Source organism: Polypterus senegalus, chromosome 11, assembly GCF_016835505.1.
Source record: "Polypterus senegalus isolate Bchr_013 chromosome 11, ASM1683550v1, whole genome shotgun sequence".
NCBI lineage: Eukaryota > Metazoa > Chordata > Cladistia > Polypteriformes > Polypteridae > Polypterus > Polypterus senegalus.
The window spans coordinates 30,078,346-30,101,718 of record NC_053164.1 but is presented as its reverse complement, the minus strand read 5'-3'; the positions used below and the strand labels follow the sequence as shown (position 1 = coordinate 30,101,718).

Below are 23,373 nucleotides of genomic sequence, written 5' to 3'. Positions count from 1 at the left end.
GGGAAAAAAAAAAAAAAAAGGGGGGGTTTTTTTTCCCCCCCCCTTTTAAAAAATTTTTTGGGAAATTTTTGGGAAAAAAAAAAAATTTTTTAATTTTTTTTTAGGGCCCCCTTTTTAAAAAAAAAAAAATTTTTCCCCCTTTTAAAAAAAAAACCCCGGGGTTTTTTTTAAAAAAAAATGGAAAAAAAAAAAATTTAAAACAAAACCCTTAATTAAAAGGAAAAGTTAAGTCATTCAAGATAATCAATAAATAATCAAATATGACAATTTTTAAAGTAAATATAACCACAATACTCCCCCTAAGGGGACTCCTAAAAGATGTAAAAAAAAACCCAAAGGGTAACAGCAAAAGAAAAGAATAGATGCGGGGAGCAGGCTGATGCGGTTGCTTGCCCCACCACACCCATAGGACCACCTCAAGACCCCAAAATTTGGGGGAAGTATTTTGAGGAAGGGTGACACCTCCCCCCCTACAAATGGAATAGAACATGTGAGGTTTTTTCCCATTTTGGGGAGGAAATCCCCACCACCCCAAAATTTTCCCTTGTAAGTTGGAGGACCTGCGGGGTTGGATGAGGTCAATGTAAACCCAGGAGGGCCCAATTGCGGGTTTAAAGGGCCTTGCTCAAGGGCCCAAGGGAGTGGAATCCGTTTACAGGATTTGAACTGGAAACCTTCAATTGCCATGGCATCCCAAACTCAACCACCCCCACACAACAAAAAAAAAACAGCAAAACATTCTAGAAAAGTCCATAAATGGGGGGGCATCTTTGTTCATGTGTCCACAACCAAAAAAGACAAAACAAAATGATATTCATGGAAGGACAATTTAGGAAGCCACTGAAAAAGAAAAAAAAAAAACATTGCAGGACTTCCTCCAGTCTTGCCCAAAACCATTAACGAAAAGAATTTTTTTGGGGAAATGTTCTGTGGACACATAAGTCAAAGGTTGCAACTGTAAAGCATGGTGGAGGCTTTACTCGGTCCCCCAATCACTGAACTAAAAAAAGAACTCAAGGTGTATCAACACTTTTTTACAGGTGAATGTAAGGGCAGCAGTCCATGACCTCAAGTTTAAAGGAGGCTGTATGAAGCAACAAGACAATGATACCAAGTACACAAATACATCAATAAAGAAGGGAAAAAAAGGGCGATTTGTGGTTTAGAATGACCAAGTCAAGTCTAACTTAAAATTAAGAGCAGTGGCATGACCTGAAGAAGACTGTGCTGTTACTACAACCCAGAAATATTCATAAACTAAAAGATTTGTAGGGGGGAATGGTCCAAAATTCATTCTCAACATTGTGCAAGTCATATAAGTCTGAAATACTTTACCCTTAGAGATACACCCGACCAGTAAAGTGAACACTTCCAAAAAAATTCTAAAACCCCGCTTTAATCTGGCTTTCCTTTATCACCCAAGAAAAATAAATCCCCAGCATTCCTTATCGATGGAGGAAATGGCTTTTCCATTAAAGTAATTCTATTTTCCCCTTTTTTTGGGGTAGTCACCAATCACTACTTTTCGGTTTTCTTTTTTTGGGATCTGTGGTGGTCTCTAGCCACCACCCCTGGTCTAAAGGGTACTGCAGCCAATTGAGACGCTGGGAAAATGTAAAAATCCTGTTAATGGTGACACATTCATAGACGTAAACCCAAGAGGTTCAAGTTCAAGTTTAAATTGCTTTATTTAGTCATATTTAAAAAAAAAAGAAAATTTTCCTTCTCATTTGCATCTAATAACAAGTCAGGAAGAATGAAACAAAACAAATTGGACAAAGGGTTAGGTAAGGCAGTTTGATAATTCATATTTACACAAAAATTGTCACGGATAATGGCATAGAGGTCCGGGGGTTGAAAAAAGGGCCCGTTTAAATAAGTTGAAATCACCGCCTCCCAGCTTATAGAGGGGCGTGGTAGGGTGGACTGGAGGGCCTTTGGTTGGGGGGTTTCCTTGCTTATGTGCACAGGTGAGGGAATCCCAAAAACCAACCCAATCCCACCCAAATTTAAAATGGGCTTTGGGGGGGGGGGGTTGGGGTTGAAAATTTTTTAATTTTTTTTTTAAAAAAAAAAAAAAAAAACCCCCCCCCCCCCAAAAAAAAAAAAAATTTTTTTGGGGGGTTTTTTTAAATTTTAAAAAATTTTAAAAACCTTATTTTTTTCCCCAAATTTTTGGGGGGAAAAAAAAAAATTTTTTTAAAAACCCCTTTAAACCCGGGTTTAAAAAAAAAATAACAAAAGGTTCCCCAACGGAAAAAAGGGGCCCAAAAAATTTTTTTTTTAAACCCCCCCTTTTTTTTTTAAAAAAATTTTTTTTTTTAAAAAACCCCACCCCCCAAAAAAAAATTAAATTAAAAAAAAAAATTTTTTTTCCCCCCCAAAAGGGGGCCCCCAAAAATTTTTTCAAGGGGTTAAAAAAAAGGGGGGAAAAAAAAATTTTGGCCTTTTATTTTTTAAAAAAATTTTGGGTTTTTAAAAAATTTTTTTTTAAAAAAATTTTCTTTTTAATTTTTTTTTAAAAAAAATTTTTTGGAAAATTTAAAAAACCCTTTAATTTTTTTTAAATTTTTTAAAACCCCCAAAAAAGGGGGGGGAAAAGGGGGGTTTGGGGGGGGGGGTTTTTTTTTAAAAAAAATTTTCCCCCTAAAAATTTTTTGTAACCCCAAAAAGGGGGGAAAAAAAAAAGGGGGGGGTTTAAAAAGGGAAAAAAAAAAAATTTTTAAAAAAAGGAAAAAAAAAAAATCAAACGGGGGGGAAAAAAAAAAAAATTTTTTTAAAAAAAGGGGCCCCGGGGGAAAAAAAATTAATTTTTCCTGGGGGGGGGGGAAAGGGTTTTCCCAAAGGGGGAAAATTTTAAAAAAAAAAAAAGGGGGAAAAAAAAGGGGGGGAAACCTTAAAAAAAAAAAAACCCCCCTTTTTGGGGGGGGGTTCCCCCCTTTTTTTTTAAAAAAAAATTTTTTTTCCCCGGGGCCCCTTTTAAAAAATTTTTTTTTTAAAAAACCCCCCTTTGGTTTGTTGGGGGGGGGAAAAAGGGGGAAAAATTTTCCCTTTTTTTTTTTTTGGGCCCCCAATGGGGGGCCCCCGGGGGGGGGGGCCCCCCCCCAAAAAAGGGAAAGGGGGGGGGGAAAACCCCCCAAAAATTTTTAAAAAAAAAAAAAAAAAAGGGGGGGGGGAAAAAGGGGGGGTTTTTAAAATTTTTGGGGGAAAAAAATTTAAAAAATTTTTGGGGGGGAAAGTTTTTTTTAAAAAAAAATTTTTTTTTTTTGGGGCCCCCCCCCCGGGGTTTTTTAAAATTTTAAATTTAAAAAGGGTTTTGGGGGAAAAAATTTTTTTTTTTTCCCAAACCCCCAAAAAAAAATTTTGGGGAAAACCCCCCAAAAAAAAGGTTTTTTTAATTTTTTTAAAAAAAAAGGGGGTTTTTTTTTTTTTTTTTTTTTAAAAAAAAAAAAAAAAAAGGGGTTTTTTTTAAAAAAAAAAAAAAGGAAAAGGGGGGGGGAAAAATTTTTTTTTGGTTTAGTTTTTTTAAAAAAAAATTTTTTCAAAGGAAAAAGGGAAAAAAAAAAAAAAAAAAAACCCCCAAAAAACCCCCCAAAAACCCCAAATTTTTTTTTCCCCCCCCTTTTTTTTCCCCCCCAAAAAATTTTAAAAAAACCCTTTTTTCCCCAAAAATTTGCCCCTTTTTTTTGAACCCCCCGAGGCTGAAGTCGGGTGAAAGCAGGACAAAGCAGGAGATGAGAGTGAAGGCGGCCCGAAGAATGAAGGCAGATGTGCTATTGGCCAGGACTTTGGGGACTTTTGGGGTTTGTGTGCACTTTAATCTTGTATATAGTATTGTAAATAAACGTGTGGTGGTGGATTACAACATGTCTGCCTGTCTGTGTCTGGGCTACGTCCACAATCTTTATTTGACAATTGTGTGGAGTTTCCCAGTACCAAGAAGGAGATGACTGAATTACAGAAGTTTATTACATTTCCTAAATACACAGAGAGCAGTGGGCATTTCGCATGTCCTAGCAAGTTACTGGTAAATAAACACACGGAGTCAGACTTCAGCTCCATTAGATTATAATGGCTGTCTTATTAAAACTTAATATTGCAGAGAAGTAGCAGTGGGACTAGGTCACAGATCACGAAGCTTTAATTGAAACTCTTTCTAAGAGTGCTAAAGGCAAAAAGCTAATAAGGAAAAGTTAAGTCATTCAAGATAATCAATAAATAATCAAATAGTGACAATTATTGTTAACAGTAAATATGAACTCTGACAATACTCTCCCTAAGAGTGGACAATCCTGAAAGATGTACAAAAAAAAACCCAAGGGTAACAGCAAAAGAGAAGAGATAGATGCTGGGAGCAGGCACTGATGCGGTGCATTGCCGCACCCACACCATGACGGACCACCTCAAGATCCCAAATTAGGGCCCAAGTACTTCTGAGGAACGGGTGACACCTCAGCACCACACTAGCTTGAATGGAATAGAACAGTGTGAGGTCTTTTCCAGTGGCTGGAGTGCCAATCCTGCCACCAGCCCCCAAATTTTTCCCTTGTAAGTTGGAGGACCTGCTTGCAGGGTTGGATGTAGGTCAATGTCATACCCAGGATGGCGCAATTGCAGGTTAAGGGCCTTGCTCAAGGGCCCAATGGAGTGGAATCACGTTTACAGGATTTGAACTGGCAACCTTGCAATTGCCATGGCAGATCCCTAAACTCAGAGCCACCACTCCACACAACAGAAAAAAAAACAGCAAAACATCTCTAGAAAAGTCCATAAATGGAGGGCATCTTTGTTCATGTGTCCACAACCAGAAAAGCACTAAACAAGAATGATATTCATGGAAGGACACCATGTAGGAAGCCACTGCTATCAAAGAAAAAAAACAAAAACATTGCAGGACTTCACTCAGTCTTGCCCAAAACCACCTTAACGTTAAAGAATGTTTTTGAGGAAATGTTCTGTGGACACATAAGTCAAAGGTTGCAACTGTAAAGCATGGTGGAGGCTTTACTGCCTGAGTGCCTCGCAATCACTGAACTGAAAAAAGAACTCAAAGGTGTATCAACACATTTTACAGGTGAATGTAATGGCAGCAGTCCATGACCTCAAGCTTAAAGGAGGCTGTATGAAGCAACAAGACAATGATACCAAGTACACAAATACATCAACTAAAGAATGGCTTAAAAAGAAGACGATTTGTGGTTTAGAATGACCAAGTCAGAGTCATGAACTTAACCAGATTGAGATGCAGTGGCATGACCTGAAGAAGACTGTGCTGTTACTACAACCCAGAAATATTCATAAACTGAAACAGATTTGTAGGGAGGAATGGTCCAAAGTTCATTCTCAACATTGTGCAAGTCATATAAGTCTGAAATACTTTACCATTAGAGATACACCAGACCAGTAAAGCTGAACACTTCCAAAAACTTCTAAAAGCCCACGTCTTTAATCTGGCTTTCATGATCACCTAAGAAAATTACTAACATCACGAGCATTCCTTCATACTGATGGAGGAAATGGCTTCTTTTCATTAAATGTAATTCTATTTTCCCCTTTGTTTTTGGGCTAGTCACCAATCACTACTTTGACGTGTTTTCTTTTTTCTGGTAGTCTGTGGTGGTGCTCTAGCCACCATTGCCCCCTGGTCTAAGGATACTGCAGCCAATTGAGACGCTGAGAAGATGAATAGAGAATCCTGTTAATGGTGACACATTCATAGACTGTACAATACCCAAGAGGTTCAAGTTCAAGATTGAAGGTTGCTTTATTTAGTCATATTTACACAAGAAAACATGAAATTTGCCTTCTCATTTGCATCTAATAACAAGTCAGGAAGTAATGAAACAAAACAAATTGAGACAAAAGAGGTTACGGTAAGGCAGTTTGATAATTCATATTTACACAAAAATTGTCACAGGATAATGTGGCATAGCAGGTCCGCGGCTTAGAAAAAAGGCCAGTTTTAAATACAGTTGATAATCACCGCACTCCCAGCTTATAGAGGGGACGTGGTAGTGTGACTGGAGGACGCGCCGTGTTGCGGGTGTTTCCTTGCTTATGTGCACAGGTGAGGAATCGTCCACATCCACAATTAATGCTGGGAGTTGCTAATCGCCATACCTGAGCCACATCCCCATTATATTTAGAAGGAGCGTGAGTGCGGAGGAGGGAGATAAAAACAAGAAAGAGAACAGAGGTTAGGGAAAGAAACAGAAGAAGAATAAGAAAGCTGGAAACTGAAAGCTGGTGCACGAGAGAGAGAGTGAACACAAGCAGGCTCGCTGTATAATGACAGGCAGCTGGGAGAAGAGCCCTAGTAGAGTGTTTGGCTGGCACTCTGGGGCAGGAAGTAGTGGTCACTCCTTCTGAGTGGTTGTGAGGAACAGGAGTTACAGGAAGGAGGTTGTCTCTCCGCATAAGGCCGCAGAAGGTAATGGGAGTCGGAGGCTTAGGAGGTGGAAGCCCCAGCGTGAGCACCCTGGTCGCTGGAGAACCCAAGTCTCGGTCTGGCAGAGCCCTATGGAGCCAGGGACCTTGCTTTTAATGGAAATATTTATTGGATTTTAACCGCCACTGTTTCACCCAGTTTTTAATGTATTATTTATTTATTGGCTTTAAGAAGCACTGCACTGATTTGGACACTGATTTGGTTTTGTTGTTTTTAATAAAAGCGCTTATGCACTGTGCACCTTCCCCTTGTTTCGTTGTGATGTATTCATTGTCCAGCTCATCCGGTGACATTACCGACGGTGTTGGGTTCAAAGGCTCCCAAAAGTGAAATGGAAGCATGAAGCAGAACTCACATCGTCACAGATACATATCAATCCTTAATTATTTTCTCTGATATTCCTTATTAAAAAGTCACATGGTGCTAGGAAGAAAGGAATTTCTGGAGCGATTTGTGTGGGTTTTCAAAGCGACTATCCTTCCCGATTTGCTGAAGTTAATGGATGTCTATCTTCAAGTTGAGATGACTTCTAGTTTCTATAGCAATTGTCCTCTGACACACACTTGCCAGATCATCTCTATCAATCCCAACAACTTTAGCTGCAGGCTTAGTAATCTGCTGGAGCATTTTTAAATTTTGGTTTGTTAGACCACTAAACCAGGCGAAGAAACAGAAAGTGATAACAGACAACATGTGGTCCTTGTCTACTTTAAATAGTTTGAGTTTACGGAGGAGAAATAAACACTGATTGCATTTAGAGAATATTTTTTGTATATATTTGCATTCCAGTCAAGATTGTTATCTAAGTTAGTTCCTAAGTATTGTGACACTAGAGGCCGCTGTCGCTCCTCTAACCCAACAGACAAACATCCAGGACACCAGGCAAAAGCACAAAAAGGTTTATAATTTGTTACTTTTTTGTAATAGTGCCTCTAAGCACCCCAACCACCATACACAGGCAAGTGGTAATAATAATTACAATAATAAGTACACAATTCTCTCTCTATAAATCTCTTCTCCACACCTCCCAGCAAGCTCTGTCATCTATGTCCCAACTCCGGCTTGCATGCTGGGTTCACATGAGTCCTTTAAATAGTCCTTGACCCGGAAGTGCTTCTGTCCTTCCATCCTCATGACTTGCCAGCACTTTTGGGTGAGATGGAGAACTTGTAATTTCTTCAGCCTGGAAGTACTTCTGTGCTTCTATCCCAATGACTCTGAAGCAATTCCAGGATATGTAAACAGTAGGGAATCCTCAGTCTCCCTGCAGTATCTACTGGGGGCACCCATGATACCTAGCAGGGCTGTGTTGACAAACTCCAAGTCCCATGGTGCCCTGTGGGCATCCAGGGCACCACTGCAGCCCAGGGAATCTCCCATCTATTGTCCTGGGGGAGGCAGTGTCCTTGATAAGCTGCCTTCCCCCATCTTTCCATTACTGGGGCATCCTGGCCAGGATAAACTGCCGGCCACTCCTTACAGTATTTATATTCAGTCATGATTTCTACCTCCTACCCCAAAACAACAATGGATGACCATACAGATTTCTGTCTCTTAAAATCAAATACCATTTCTTTGGTCTTTTGTACATTCCGAACAAGACAGTTCTTATTGCACCAGTTTATACACACAGTCCATTTGATTTAGATAATGGCCCATCCTTCTCAAATATGCCATATAAGCATGTTGCCATCAGAATATTTGATAATGGAGCAGTCAGTGGTCACTGTTCTGTCTCAGGTCACTTGTGTACAGAGTAATGGTGATAAGACACATCCCTGAGGGCTCTCTCTGTTTGAATGAATAACTTTTGAAAGCGTCCTGTACCTTGACTGTATGTGAGTTAATTAAAAGAAAGTCGTGAATCCATAATGTGACAATTGGGTTTACATTCATACTATTCAGTTTTCTAATTAGTACGTGAGGCTAGATGATATTGAACACTGAAGAAAATTCCAGAAATAGCACTCTGACATACAGTATGTACCAGGCTGATCAAGAAAAGTATAGATTTGATGTAAGATAACAAGCAGAGCATCGTCAAGAGGGTCTGGGTGGTCTTTGGCCTTGGAATCCCACAGGTTTTTAAACTTATATTCTTATTTACTCAATGTGCTCAATAAACACATGATTAGTCCAGATTAGTTTCCTCAGATTGTGTTTGTCTGTAATTGTGACATAGATGAAGATCAGATGACATTTTATTAGTAATTAATACAAAAATTCAGGGTAATTCCCAAGGGCTCACTTACATTTTCTTGCAATGGCATTACATATTACTGTAATGGAAAAATGAATGGATGGAAGTAAACTCAAAGAAGCAGTATTGGCAGATAATAGTATGGGTTTCTAAGGGACTTAAAATCTGAAATATTGTGAAAGTCAGCTAAAACAAGAGATACCGTAGACCTGTTCTCTTCAAAGGATTAATCCAGGAGCAACAGTTCCAAATAGCACTTTTATTTTAGCAGATTTCTTGCAAGTAAAATTTGGAGGCAGTGAGTAAAGGGAATAGATTGAAGGAAGTGTATTTTTTTTGTTCTTTATTTCACCTTATACAATTTCTTGCATTAGGAATTTGTTAGTTTTCGCATACCCCTTGGGATCAGAGCACAGGGTCAGCCATTGTACAGCACCCCTGGAGCAATTGAAGGTTAAGGGCCTTGCTCAAGGGCCCGGCAGAGTAGGATCTCTTTTGGCAGTGACGGTGATTCAAACCGGCAACCTTTCAGATACCGGCGCAGATGCTTAGCCTCAGAGGCACCACTCCGCTGTTATTATTTTGAAAACATACTCACCAGTATATGCATAAAATAGCACAATGATTTTAATTTGGCGGCTATTTTTACAAACGCTTTTTTTCAGGCAGATACATGAGTGCATTACTGGATGGCTAGTTTTCTGGCCTATTCTTCTGCCAAGCCATTTGCCGTTCTGGCAAAATCAAGTCCAAGGAAGGATGGCAGCAGCGATGTTTTATAACTGAACACATAAATAAACTCATGCAGGAACACATTCATTTAGATGAGAGTTGATACACAGAACTTGAATGTCCTGCTACAGCAGGTCTAAAATGTTTTGATGCAGCAACATAAAAGAGATGAACAGATCTCAGAAGCAACAAATATCTGACCATTACTTAACTCGTCTGTCTAGATAAAGGCAGCCTGATCCCAAGCTCAAAAGGCAGAGTTCAAGGCCTTCAAGATTTAAAATGGGGCTCAGGGTTTAACATTTCAGTAATACTTTAAATACTTATATAAAAAAAAAAAATCATTCTAGGGAGGGAAAACTGACAACCTTCTGGTCTGAAGGATAAAAACAAAAACCAAGCTCTTAAATTTCAAAGAATTTTTTAATAAATAAAGAAGGGAAAGCAGGGCAAGGAGGAATTTCCAAAAGATAACATTGAGAAAACTGGAGCAAAATCTACAAAACCAGAAACTTTCAGTCTGTACTGTGATCATTCGTTTTTATGTTAATATTGCTGTTCATTTAATTTCTTATCTTCAAGCTTCCCTCTGCAGTATTTCTTGTGTTTTGTGGGTGTTTCCCCAAAAGGCAAGACCACCTGCCCATCACTGCAGTGCACTACCCTCAGCTCTTTAAATTCTGAGGAAAGCCCACAGTCCCTTGCAGTTCATTGTTTGTGTTCATGGTGGTGGTGAGTTTTTCTGTAATTATTCTTTTTTGATTTTTTGTGATTTACTTGGTTTTTTTACCTAATACTCTGTCTTTGACTTTATTCCTGGATTTGTGATAGGGACTTGTTTGACTTGGACTGCCATTGCCTTTTATGGTCTCCCTGGTTGTGCCTTTAATGCTCTTTGGAGCTTATTTTAGGTCTCATAGCATTTTTCCAAAACATATATATATATCTATAGATAGAAGCCCTGTGCTTCTCACAGATGAGGGCAGGTTCACCCTGAGCACATGTGACAGACATGAAAGGGTCTGGAGAAGCCGTGGAGAACGTTATGCAGCCTGTAACATCGTTCAGCATGATCTGTTTGGTGGTGGGTCAGTGATGGTCTGGGGAGGCATATCCATGGAGGGATGTACAGACCTCTACAGGCTAGACAACGGCATCTTGACTGCCTTTAGGTATCGGGATGAAATCCTTGGACCCATTGTCAGACCCTGTAGTTCTGCAGTGTGTCCTGGGTCCTGGTACACGACAATGTCCTGCCTCATGTGGTGTGAGTATGCAGGCAGTTCCTGGAGGATGAAGGAATTGAAACCATTGACTGGCCCCCACACTCACTCTCCTGACCTCAATCCAATAGGACACCTCTGGGTGTGACATTATGTTTTGGTCCATCCGACACCACCAGGTTGCACCTCTGACGGTCCAGGAGCTCAGGGATGCCTTGGTCCAGGTCTGGGAGGAGATACTCCAGGACACCATCTGTTATCTAATTAGGAGCATGCCCCATCAACATTGTCAGGCATGCATACAAGCATGTGGGGGCCATATAAACTACTGAGCACGATTTGGAGTTGCTACAATGAAATTTTGGCAAAATGGACTAGCCTGCCTGCCGCATAATTTTTTCACTTTGATTTTCACTGTATTATTTCAGCCCTCTGTAAGTTGATCATTTTCATTTCCATCAAACGATGTGGCATCCTTTCATTCCTAACACATTACCCAGTCTATATCAGTAGAGATAGCCAGCAGGATTTTTTCCCATTAAGATCTGATGTGTTTTCAAAGTGTTCCTTTAATTTTTTTATTTGAGAATTTATTTGAGAATTTGAGAAGCATCCTTATATATAATTTGATACTATCCATATGTATGGTGTTCCGAGCAGCCACAAGAGCAGCGGCCGCGGGAAGGATGCGTAGGAAATGAAGTCAAATAACTGATGCGGAATGTAGACTTGCTAATGCGACCACACGTACACAACAAGCACAACAAACGGATGAGCAGCGTACGACTACAAATGGTACTAACACTGAAAGAAATCTTGCAAATCGGACACTAATGAGGCAGCCGAAAAGGTCTATTTTAACCACAAATCAGTGCCATGATAACAAAATCATTTCAAGGACTTAACAAAACAAATAATTCTTTGTAGAGAAAGTATGGATTTCACAAACGTTGAATTTGTAGCCTGATTCGATTGGACTCCCAGTCGCTAGTGTATATATATATATTTATATGTATTTATATATATATATATATACAGTATATATATATATATATATATATATATATATATATATATATATATATATACATACAGAAACACTACTGTTCAGAAGATTTAGAATACCGTATATACTCACGGATCTTGTAACACGAAAAATCAATCATAAAATCAGACCCTGACTTGTAAGCCTGTTCAAAATTGTGGTACTTTTTTTTTACATCTTCTTGCCTCCTCCAATCTCGCATCAGTTTCTCAGATGGATTGAATTTTGTTGCAGCAGCACAGTTAACAATTTCTTTCTCTACTTCAACAATGTTTAATTTAACACCAGCTTCATATTTTCTTCTGATCAAACGCTTCATCGTAGATAAGGGATGCTGTTATGATAAAGGTGTATGGGGGTGTGAGATACAAAAAACACAAATCAGTGCAAACACTGCTTAGAATAGTTTGGTCACAATAGAGACAGAGAGCGAGAGGTTAGGAGCAAACGTTGATACAGCGCATTGCCGCACCCATATAGAAAAAAATGCAGTGTGCTCCATGGTTACTCTCTCAGGTGGGAGTTAGCATATCATAATCCTTTGTACCGATAGTGTGAGTTTTCTGAATTCAACTTATACGACTGACATTATAAAATATCAGAAATTCTACGGTAAAATCAAGTCCGACTTATCCGCGGGAGAACTTATCTCCGAGTATATACAGTACCTCAGTTTGTCCAGTCTGCAGTAGTCCACAGCCGGTATTTCAAGGCCATATTTTGTCCTTTGAGGGATGGCTTTCTTCCTGCCACTCGCCTTGTCAAACCTGCAGCACAGAGTCTCCTCTTTATAGTAGAAACTGACACTTGCTTTTTTCGACCTGCACTGTTAAGCTGTGCTTGAAACTGTTGTGCTGTGAGGGGTCTGTGATCACACAAGCTGGTGACCCTCAGAAACTCGTCTTCTAATTGGGTTGTGTCGTTGGGTCTGCCAGATCTTTCTATCAGAGTTTCTTCCAGTTTCCAATTGCCTTTGGATTGTGTAAGACACCGCTATCCTCACTGACACTTGATAGTTTTTTGCAGTTTCTCTAAATGAAAAGTTACACTTTTAAGGGTAATAATGCTCTGTCCCAGTTAATTTGTTAATTGCCATTTTCTTGTCATTATACAGTGTAATATGGTACTTCAGAGGGTGTACTAACACAATCTGTTCCAACTCTGCTTTAAGACAGACTGAGGAATTTTAAGTAATCAACAGAAGTCTGGACACCTGTGCAAATTGTTTGCTTCAACTTGCAAAGCTTAATTTATTATAATTGTTGCAGAACATCTGTAGGTTGTAACCTATTAGTTGTTCCCTGAAGAAGAAGGCCCATCTGCAATATTCTGAAATTTCCTTTTTTCAGTTTATGATAACCTAAACTTTAAATTCATTTCATTTCATCTGAGTAGATTTGATGAAAAACAGAATAATCTGAGGTGTTCTAAAACTCTGTGTGTGTGTGTGTGTATGCCTTGCCAGTAAATTGAAAAAGAAACTGAAAAAGAAACGAAAATTAAATGTTTAATTATGAAGTGTTAATTTACTCTGAATCTGAATACATAAGCCAAACTGCAAGTTTAGTTACATTTTTGAAAAAATTTGAAAGTTTTACTTCTATTTATTATTGTTTATTTTTAATGTATTATTATATAATACTAGACATTAAGCCTGTTACAATAACGGGCGCTAGAACAGTAGTGCATAAACATTAGTAGGAACAGTCTATATTAAATGGCAAGGGACCTTGTATGTAGCTGTAATATGCGTCACTGTATTGTGTGCCTTTAATTTTCTCTCTCAGTAATACTGGTTTGTATTTCCGTGAAATGCCTGTAATTTTGTCTGACAGTAATAAAGTGGAACCTCGGTGGAATCGAAGTAATTTCCCCCATAGGATTGTACGTAAATACAATTAATCCGTTCCAGACTGTATGAACTGTAAGTAAATATATTTTGTTTACGATTTTAAGCACAAATATAGTTAATTATACCATTGAATGCACAGTGTAATAGTAAACTAAATGTAAAAACATTGAATAACACTAAGAAAACCTTGAACAACAGAGAAAACTAACACTGCAAGAGTTTGCGCTATAGCCTTATGACCCGCTCGCTAAAAACACCTTTTTTAATGAGTTTTAAGCACAGGGAAAAAAATGAACATTTGAAAAATCCATAATTTAATTAACAACCAAGAAAAGTAACATTGCAACAATGCACGGGTGCACCTGTGTGTGTGTGTGTGTCTGACTCTGTTCCGGGCCTGCGTGTGTGTGTGTGTGTGCGTGCGGGCGGGTGTGCGTGTCTGTCTCTGTCTCTGTCGCAGGCCTGCATGCGTGTGTGTGTGCGTGCGTGCGTGCATGTCTGTCACTCGCGTAGGCCTGCCGGTCTGCGTGCGTGCGTGTCTGTCTCTCGGGTGGGCCTGCGTGTCTGTCTGTCTGTCTCTCACGCGCACGTGGCTTCAGAGTCAAGGTTTGTTCTGCTGATGTTAGTTCATCTCTTGTATTGCTGGACGTCTGCCCATAGCGGCACTGACTTCTCATTAGGAACTAACTCAGTAACTTACAGCATCAGTGTCCCAGTTATTTTTTTAATGTACAACAACTGAAGTAAAATGTGATATATGTACAAATCCTGCAGTAGATAAAAGTGTGGCCGGTGACGAATGAACAGTGGAGAAATGGATCAGTTTTATTTCAAGATAGTCCTGACTGGGTCATACTGTTAAGTAATATGGTATTAAATTACATTTAAAATATGTACAATTTAAAATTATTGCAATATTCTATATTATAACCTTGCTGAGTGCATATAAATAGCCATTTTAACAGTGGTGCATAAAATACACCATTGTGAGTTCATGTGAGATGTGAAATGGTGTGAGTAGCGATAGGTTAATATTAGTTTAACTTCATATTGGGAATTCAAATTGTTCAGAGCCTTCTCACACAAATGCAAATGTCTGGCTTAAGATTTGGTTTGGCTAACAGGTCTGATATATATACTAGCAAAATACCCGCGCTTCGCAGCGGAGAAGTAGTGTGTTAAAGAAGTACTGAAAAAGAAAAGAAAAGAAAACATTTTAAAAATAATGTAACATGATTGACAATGTAATTGTCTTGTCATTGTCATGAGTGTTGCTGGCACAAATATTTGTCTTTATGTCTGAATATATATATATATTGTCACAAAACAAGACAAAGACAGATAAAGGTTTGGGCAGCCACCCATATAATTTGGTATCCTGGCTGCAAAAGTCGTTTTTTTAAAGCAACTAGCACTGAAGTGCATACAATGGAGTCCAAAACCAGACTGCGGGAGAAGGGAAAAGGGTAGGCTTTTAAAGGGGAAGACAGGAAGTGAGGTCATAAGGATCGGGCACGTGTTCATTATTCATTGGATCAGGCCGGATGTGACATCAGGGGGGCCGGAACTGGTAAGGTCTGTTTCCATTGGTTTGGTCCCAGAAGTGATGTCAAGAGAGCCAGGTGGAGCCTCCCGGGTTTGGTCTACAGGGAAGTGAGAAAGAAAGTTAGTGCACTCTGCCACATGAGTTCCCTGCCTATCGGCCTTGGGGGCCGGGCGTGTTTTCTGTTTTTCAGGCAGGGGCTTCCCGGATCCGCATCAGTGGCGGGCGCATGCTGGTCTGCGGGGCTTCGACAGTGCGGTGGCAGCTGCGGGAGCTGCGGAGAAGGAGACGCTGCAGCTCGTGAGGCGCTGGCAACAGCAAGGCTGCCGGCAAGCACGTCGCCGCCGCAGGAGCGGAGCTGAAATGGCCGCAGATTGGAAGTCCCTCCCCCTGACAGGCACGCAGTTGGATGGTGTGTCTTGCATGCCCGCCGATGACTGGAGAGAGGCGGGACAAAGGAATGTCCATCACGTGCCGGGGGGAGACCCGATTGGGCCAGAGGAAGAGGCCCACAGGAAGTTGCCGGCTGACGAACAGTTAGGTCGGTTAACTTCCTGTCTTTGTCGGCTGCTCTGTCGGAGCTGGAGGTGTGCCTTCAGCCCGCGGAGAAGCGTGTGACGCAGGTACTACGTGCCCTCCGGGCAGAGCTGTGAGTCCTGGAGATGAAGGCGGTCACGTCTTTTGAGGAGTTGTCGAAGGCGATCAGACGGCGCGACGCTGGATTCTTCAGCCGGAGGTGTACGGCGGGGAAGGTGAGTTCAGCCGTCCCCGTACAGCATGAAGGAGGGTTTGCTGAAAACAGCTGTGATTGTAATGATCAGCAACAAGTAAGCAATCCTCAGACAGTGGATGCGGCGCAGGAGGCTGTGCGCGTGGTGAGGGGAGAGACAGCAAGGGGGCTGGCAGGACACGGGCTGTTGAATGCCCCAGGTCCTAGTGTCCTCCATCCCGTCTCATGCCGCTCTACAGGGACGCAGACGGAAAGGAGGCTCTTTCTTTCCAATAAGGAGACTCAGACTGTCAGGGCATCCCAGAGCAGGATGGGACATGGTGCTGGGTGCACACGTCTGCGTGCTGGCCGCCCTCTGCGGGGGCAGAGGGAACCCTTGAGGTCAGCGGAGAGGAAAGGAGTGCAGGCGGTTCCGTCTATTCCAACGACAGGAGGGACACAGAACTCGCGGAGGGGGTGCCGAACAGGCAAGTGCCGGGGTGCTGGATGGAGGGGAGATTGCTGCTAGTGCGTGGCACAGAAGGATGCCAGGGAAGGGTGTCCAGGCAGCGGTTCTGCCCCTTTCTTTCTGTCTGTTTCAGGACCGGACCCCGGACAAGCAGTAGGACCCACTTCGTTGGGAACCTGCCCTCAGGAGACGGGCCGTCTGCTGGAAGGACTCTCCGCTGGCGTGTGGGTGCCGCCACGGCTGGAGGAGACTACGAAGGAGCGAGTGGCTCCAACCAAAGGGGCACGAAAACCTCGGAGGGGGTGCCGAAGGAGTGGGCTCCAGGGTGCCAGTAAGAGGGGGGAGTGCAGCCTGTGCGAGGCACAGGAGAGCACAAAATGGTGGTGTTCTGGTGGCATCTCCACCCCTATCCCTGTTAGAAGAACAGGGCTGGACCTCGGCTGCCCAGGAGTTGACCTGCTTCGGGGATAAGCTGCCCTCGCGGGACGTGTCGCTCCTCCCGAGTGGTCTTCGCTAGCTGTGGGGCATTGTCAGGGATGCCAGGGGCTACAACCCGGCTAGGACGCCTTGAGGGACCGGAAGAGGGTCAATGCCAACCCTGGATCACGTGGGGGCCGCCATCCTGGTTGCTTTGGGGGCCACGGGTAGGGGGCTTGGAAGCCCAACCCTGTAGGGACCCATGGTCACCGCCAGGGGGCGCCCCAATGCCTTGGAGACCCTGGACCTCAGCACTTCCGCCACACCAGGAAGTGCTGGAGGGAAGAGGAGAAGGGACACCCGGAGTTCATCCAGGAGAACAGCCGGCACTTCCGCCACACTGGGGCATGTCCAGGGAGGAGTGCTGGGAAACACCTGGAGCCCATCCGGGGTGAAATAACAGGGGCCGTCTCCCTTCATTCGAGGCTGGAGTCGGGTGGAAGCAGGACAAAACAGGAGAGGAGAGTGGAGGCGGCCCGAAGAGGAAGGCATTGTGTGGCCAGGACTGTGTTGGGGTTCGTGTGTGCACTGACCTTATTCTGTAAATATAATTGTAAATAAACGTGTGGTGGTGGAAAACAACATGTCTGCCTGTCTGTGTCCGGGCCACGTCCACAATACATATATACACATATATACATATATATATACACATATATACATATATATACACACACACACACACATATACATATATATGCATATACATATCTACATATATATATATATATATACATATCTACATATATATATATTAGGGGTGGGACTCGATTAAAAAACTCAAGCTCTTTTAATTTTTGAAAAAAAAAGAAAACTAAGTCACTTCAGGTTCTGGCCAGATGACATCACTTGCGCCTTTCGGCTTACAAAGCTGCCATATTTCCTCCACTAGTCGAACTCGAAATAATGCACAGCAGTGTTGTACAAAAACCCCTTTGCAGCCAGGAACAATATATGGGTGGCTGCCGCAAACCTTTTTGTGTGTGTCAAGGCCATTCATTTCAATATATATATATATATATATATATTGTATTCCCGGCCGACTGGAGCCTCGCCGACGTAGGAGGACGTGAGGAGGGCTTGTGCCTCCTCCAGACCCGAGGCGTCCGTCCCTGGTTCTATTGGGAGCCACGGGTCGAGGGCATAGAAGCCCTACCCTGTAGGGGCCCGTGGTTACCGCCAGGCGGCGCCCGATGCCGGTTCATCCCGTGTGGCCGGCGGCGGAGTGGAGCCGGCGACGCATTAGAGGACCGAGGAGGGCGTGTGCCTCCTCCAGACGGCGGCGTCGGTCCTGGTTAGACAGGGGGCCTCGGGTACAGGGCTTTGAAGCCCAGCCCTGTAGGGCCCCGTGGCCACCGCCAGGCGGCGCCCGGTGCCTAATTATCCCGAGAGCCCGGCACTTCCGCCACACCAGGAAGTGCCGGGGAGACTTTGTGTGGCACCGGAGAGCTGCCAGGAAGACAGCCGACACTTCCGCCACGCTTGGGCGTAGCTAACGACGGAACACCTGGGGCTCATCCGGGAGCCTTATTTAGAGCGCCTCCCTCCAGTCATTGGTGGAAGTGGAGGAAGGCAGACGGAACTGGAGAGAGAGGGACGAGAGTCACCAGGAAGGCACAAAGACTGTGGGCCCTGGACTTTGGGGAATCAGTGCAAGAAGGCACTGGGGTGCACGTGAGCAAACCTTGTAAATAGTGAATATAAATAAATGGTGTGTGGTGAAACAATGATGTCCGTCTGTCTGTGCCGGGGCCAGGTTTCACATATATATATATATATATATATATATATATATATATATATATATATATATATACAGTATATATGGAAATGTTCCTAAATAAGTCTAGAATGTGTGTATGGTGTACACAATATCACTTCCCTTCATTGCCATTTCAATTTTTTATTATTATTTTTTATAAGCAGACTATTTGCAAACACCAAGAAATGACTCATACAGCAGGTGCCCAGTTTTAAATACAGACATGGATGTGGGTGTCTGTTTGGGAGGGGAATTGCAGAGAGGATCATTTCAGTGGCAAATAAACAAAAAATTGAATAAAGATATGATTCTTTTAGTCAGTATGCTGTTCTGGGGCTAATGAAAGGAATCACTGGTGGGAACACATCACAGGTCCATCCACTCCAACCTGTGACTTTATTTGTCTTCATATAAAATGTGCATGAATGCTTGTGGTAAGATATTCTGAAAAAAAGCAAAACGTGCAAATGAGCATCTAGTTTTGCTTTGTGTCTGCTTATCTTGCTTTGAAAGTGTGTTTTCTTACTGCATTTGATGATCAACTCTTAAATGCGCCATGCTAAACTGAATTTCTCGGCTGGGACCCCAACGCTTTGTTTTACATTTGCTTTGTGTTTATTTCTCTCTCTTCATCAAATGATGAGTTAGAATGAATAACTTGCTAAATTAAAGACAGGGTGACTGAGAGTGTGGCACATGCACTGGGCACAATGAACTGCATGTAGCAAGTGGTAAAAAGGGCCGGGATGAAGAAATGAGTATGACAGCTGCTGGAGTGCATTTTGAGCTCAATCATGCTTGGCTATGTTCCTTTAATATGATTTGACAAGCACTTAGCTAATACACAATGGTACAAGCAACCATTTTGATGTCGATCATCAAAAACGTCTCTCAGAAGGCTATCATGTTAGCATTTTTCTGATTTTATTTTGTGGGTTTTTGTGCCACTCTTGCTTTGTTTGCTTTTTCACCTTGTCAATCTGTGATCTTGTTACTTTCTTGTATACTGTATTATCATGATATTTCCCTCTATTTGCCCTTTACCTAGGAGTAAGTGTACTCATCAGATTCATTACCAGGTTGGTCTACTGTTGCACCTTAATATTAACACACGCATACATAGCTATACACGTTCACACAGAAAGTCAACAGTGCCCTATGAATGACAAACATACAGCTGATTAACCTCTAGCACTTTAAACCACACAAGTGCCTTAGCAAAAGCACAGCCTGCAACTCTCTCAGAACTTCAAAACAATTACTTATTATCAGCACGAACAACATACAATGTTTTAAAGATACCTCAGACCTAAATATTACTTTTGATCTCCAAGAATACATTTAAACATACAAAGGCTCAGCATCCTTGACTATAGGCCATTTATTAGCCAAGAATGCCTTACTTTATGTACTGTTTCCTACTTTTGTGTGGGGCTCTCACCCACAGCCTTAATAAACCTCACAGCACAGAGGTAATGGCAAACCTCCGGCTGCACCAGGTGCTCAAAGAAATCTACCTTATTACTTCAATCACTTTAGACATTAAGACAAAGCATAGAAAGTTAAAAACCAGTGTGGTATTTATTAAAGGAATAATAATACCAGCAGAACAAAGAATAATAGAAAATAGGACTGATAGTAAAGTCTGGATATATATAGTCTTTAGAAAAAGCATATGAAAAAGTAAAGATGACATGGATGAATATCACAGGTGGCTTGTGATCTAGCACTTGTGGTTGTTCATTATATGCTTTACTGACAATCAGATGGAAACGGCTGCACGTTGCCAGCACCCTCTTCTGACGTCGCTCTGTTCCCCTCTCCTGACGTCTTCGTTCCTTCTTCTTTCTCCCTCCTATGTTGACGAGGCATATTTATTATAAAATTCTACTGGGGGTTTTGCCAGATATGGTTGTTAGATATTCTGATTGGCTTGCTGTCAAAATGATGAATGAATTCACTGTCCATTTTCCCAAACAATAAAACTTTTTTTGATGTTGCTTAAAACCTACTGGCATGTCTTCCTTTCCCAGGCTGTAAACCAGTTTAGCTACTTGTTGTCTGAGATGCCCAAGTTATAAACTAATCAATACAATTAGGCACCAGCATGTCTTCCTTTCTTTGTTGGAACAACTGTTTTAAAAGTGAGGTGCAACTGGGAAGACGATATGCTTTGTCCTGAATTTTGTTCATTTGTTGTTTTGGCTTGAACAAACTATAATGGAAATATAAACCAAATTGTATAGATTTTGTACCCCACAACATGTACGACATTTAGGGAAAATATTGTAATCGTCCAAAAATTAGATGTCGAGATTTTTATGAATCTTGACGTTTTAGACCCCCCTGACTTTCTTGTATACAAAGTATGGGGAAAGTATTGAAATCCTGCAAAAATTCCATTTTGAGATTTTGATGAATCTCAATGTTTTATACCTCACATTTTTGTAATCAAGTCTGTGTGTGTGTGTATGTAAACATGATAACTTGAGTACACTTTCACTTAGATCAACCAAATTTTGCATGCAAGTATTAGTTACAAAACATAGATTTCTATCAACGTTTGGGCTATTTCCGTTAACCGGAAGTGGTACTTTACCTTTTATTCATGCAGCTGCAACTTTACTTTTGTAATAATTGTTAAATATATTATTAATTTGATTTAATTTGTTGTTGATGGTTCTTTAATATACATAATATACAAATATAATCATTGTCTTGTGGTTTACTCCTCACATATCCATCCCCATATCTGAATATACGAGAAAGTCTAGGGGAGACCACTCCCAATTTTTTTTTCCTTATTAGTGTCCATCAATTCCAGTCACACTTTTATACTACAGTTGCTTGTCTGCCATCTACAGGTCCACTTTAAACCATGCTGCTAGCTGCTTTCATCTTCCTTTTGTCCAGTCTAAGTAACCAGATGTCAAAATGGAATGTGAAAATGTAAAGCAGTTTTTGGTGAAAATCTCTAAGAACTGCAATACTTACAGTACATGTCTGCCTGACACCATCTGTTCATCCATTTTATTGTCTGTGAGCACAAGACAGACATCTTGTCCATCCATCTGTTCCATTCACCCCGAGCAAGGTCATGGGGCAAGCTGGAGTCCATCTAAGCCAGCATCTGGAGCAAAGCAGAGACAATCCCTGAACAGGCAGACAGACAGCATACTCAACTAAATTGATTCCTTCAACCTGTTTCCCACCATGTGCCTTTCAATGGGCTTAGATTGATAGTGAACATGAAACGGCAGACTTCCAGCTATTCTTCCAGCCCCATTCAAGAGATTGAAATGCTAAAGGCAGAATGAAATGTAGGTCTGATATGTGACATTTCCATCGTGCACTTTGGAACATCAGCATGGGATGGCAGACTTGCACCTCAGGTAACTTGATAAGCAGTTTCTGGTACATCACACAGTTGCCAACAATTGCTTCATAACACAAATTGCTTCTATTCATCTTTCTAATCTTTCCACTGATTACAGCCCTGGTACAAGTAAAGTGGATCAATTTGCATGAAAGTTATTATAAGTAAATGCTTCAACGACAACGAGACTGTTAAATCACATCTTGTCTCTTTCCCCTTAAGCCCCCCTCCCCCTTTGTAGATGACAGTAAATTACCTCCATTTTAATTTAAGCCTGGAGCTAATGTGGCATGTTTAAAGCATACTGGTAACGTACATCCCGCTGCTGCAGGGTATGAAAAGTGTGACTTCAATTAATGCACCGATGAATTCTGAAGGATAGAGATAACAACAACAGAGAATCTTTTATTGGTTTGGTGCCTAAATTAGGACCTAAAAGCCAGGGTGTATGTTAATGGTTTAGGCCAGGGGTGTCAAACTCCAGTCCTGGAGGGCTGCAGTGGCTGTAGGTTTTCATTCTAAACATCTTTTTCATTAGTGACCAGTTTTTGCGGCTAATTCATTTATTTTGCCTTAATTTTAATTAACTTGACTCAGGCCCATTTGTTGTTTCTCTTTCCTTAATTATCAGCCAAACGATAATGAGACTCAAAACAAGCCGTCACATGACCAGCTCACCTCTGCCCATCACACAATATCTGAAAAAGAAAGAATGATGAAGGTCTCAGTAAGGTTGATCTATCAGGTCATCAAAACATTGTGGCAATATTCTTAGAAAAAACTGAAAAATCAACAGTTTTGGAAATGTCTGCTGTGGCAGAATGAGAGCAGAAACAAGCCATGGAATTAAAAAGTGGGTTTAATTAACAGCAGGAATCAGCTTCTCATTAAGAAACTGGTGGGAGTGAAATTGGTTGGAGTTTGAAATCCCAATTTAGTTGGTCATTTAGTGGCTTGTTTCACATCTCAGTTCTGATTGGCTGTCATTTAATGAAGAAAAGAATCAGTTCAGAGCACTGAATCCTTAAAAACAGGGCTATTAAAATAAAGGGAAAAATAATTTAATTAGCAGTGAAAACTGGTCACTGATTAAGAAAAGAGTTAGAATGAAAACCTGCAGCCATTGTTGCACTTCAGGACTGGAGCTGGAAAACCCCTGGTATACTCAGTGTGTTGGGTTTGAGGAGCAACAGTGCTCTTTAGTGTCCACAATAGGTAAATAGATAAATGAACTACAGAAAATCAACAGTTTTGGAAATGTCTGCTGTGCCAGAATAAGAGCAGAAACAAGCAATGTAATTAAATAATGGGTTTAATTAACAACAAGAATCAGTCTGTCATTTAGAAACTGGTTGGAGTGAAATTGGTTGGAGTTTGAAGCCCCAGTTGAGATGGTCATCTGATGGCTCTTTTCATGTCTCAATTCTGATTGACTGTCACTTAATGAGGCGGCATGGTGGCACGGTGGGTAGCACTGCTGCCTCACTTCCCAGATCCTCCCTGTGTGCTCCGGTGTGCACCAGGTGCTCCGGTTTCC

The 23,373-nt window shown here is 41.5% G+C and overlaps 1 protein-coding gene across 1 annotated transcript in view; it reads right to left on the bottom strand.

Annotated features, from left to right (window-relative positions):
- The window catches only part of xgb (x globin), a 112,217-nt gene that overhangs the window by 62,676 nt on the left and 26,168 nt on the right, over nucleotides 1–23,373 (bottom strand). The window lies entirely within an intron of this gene.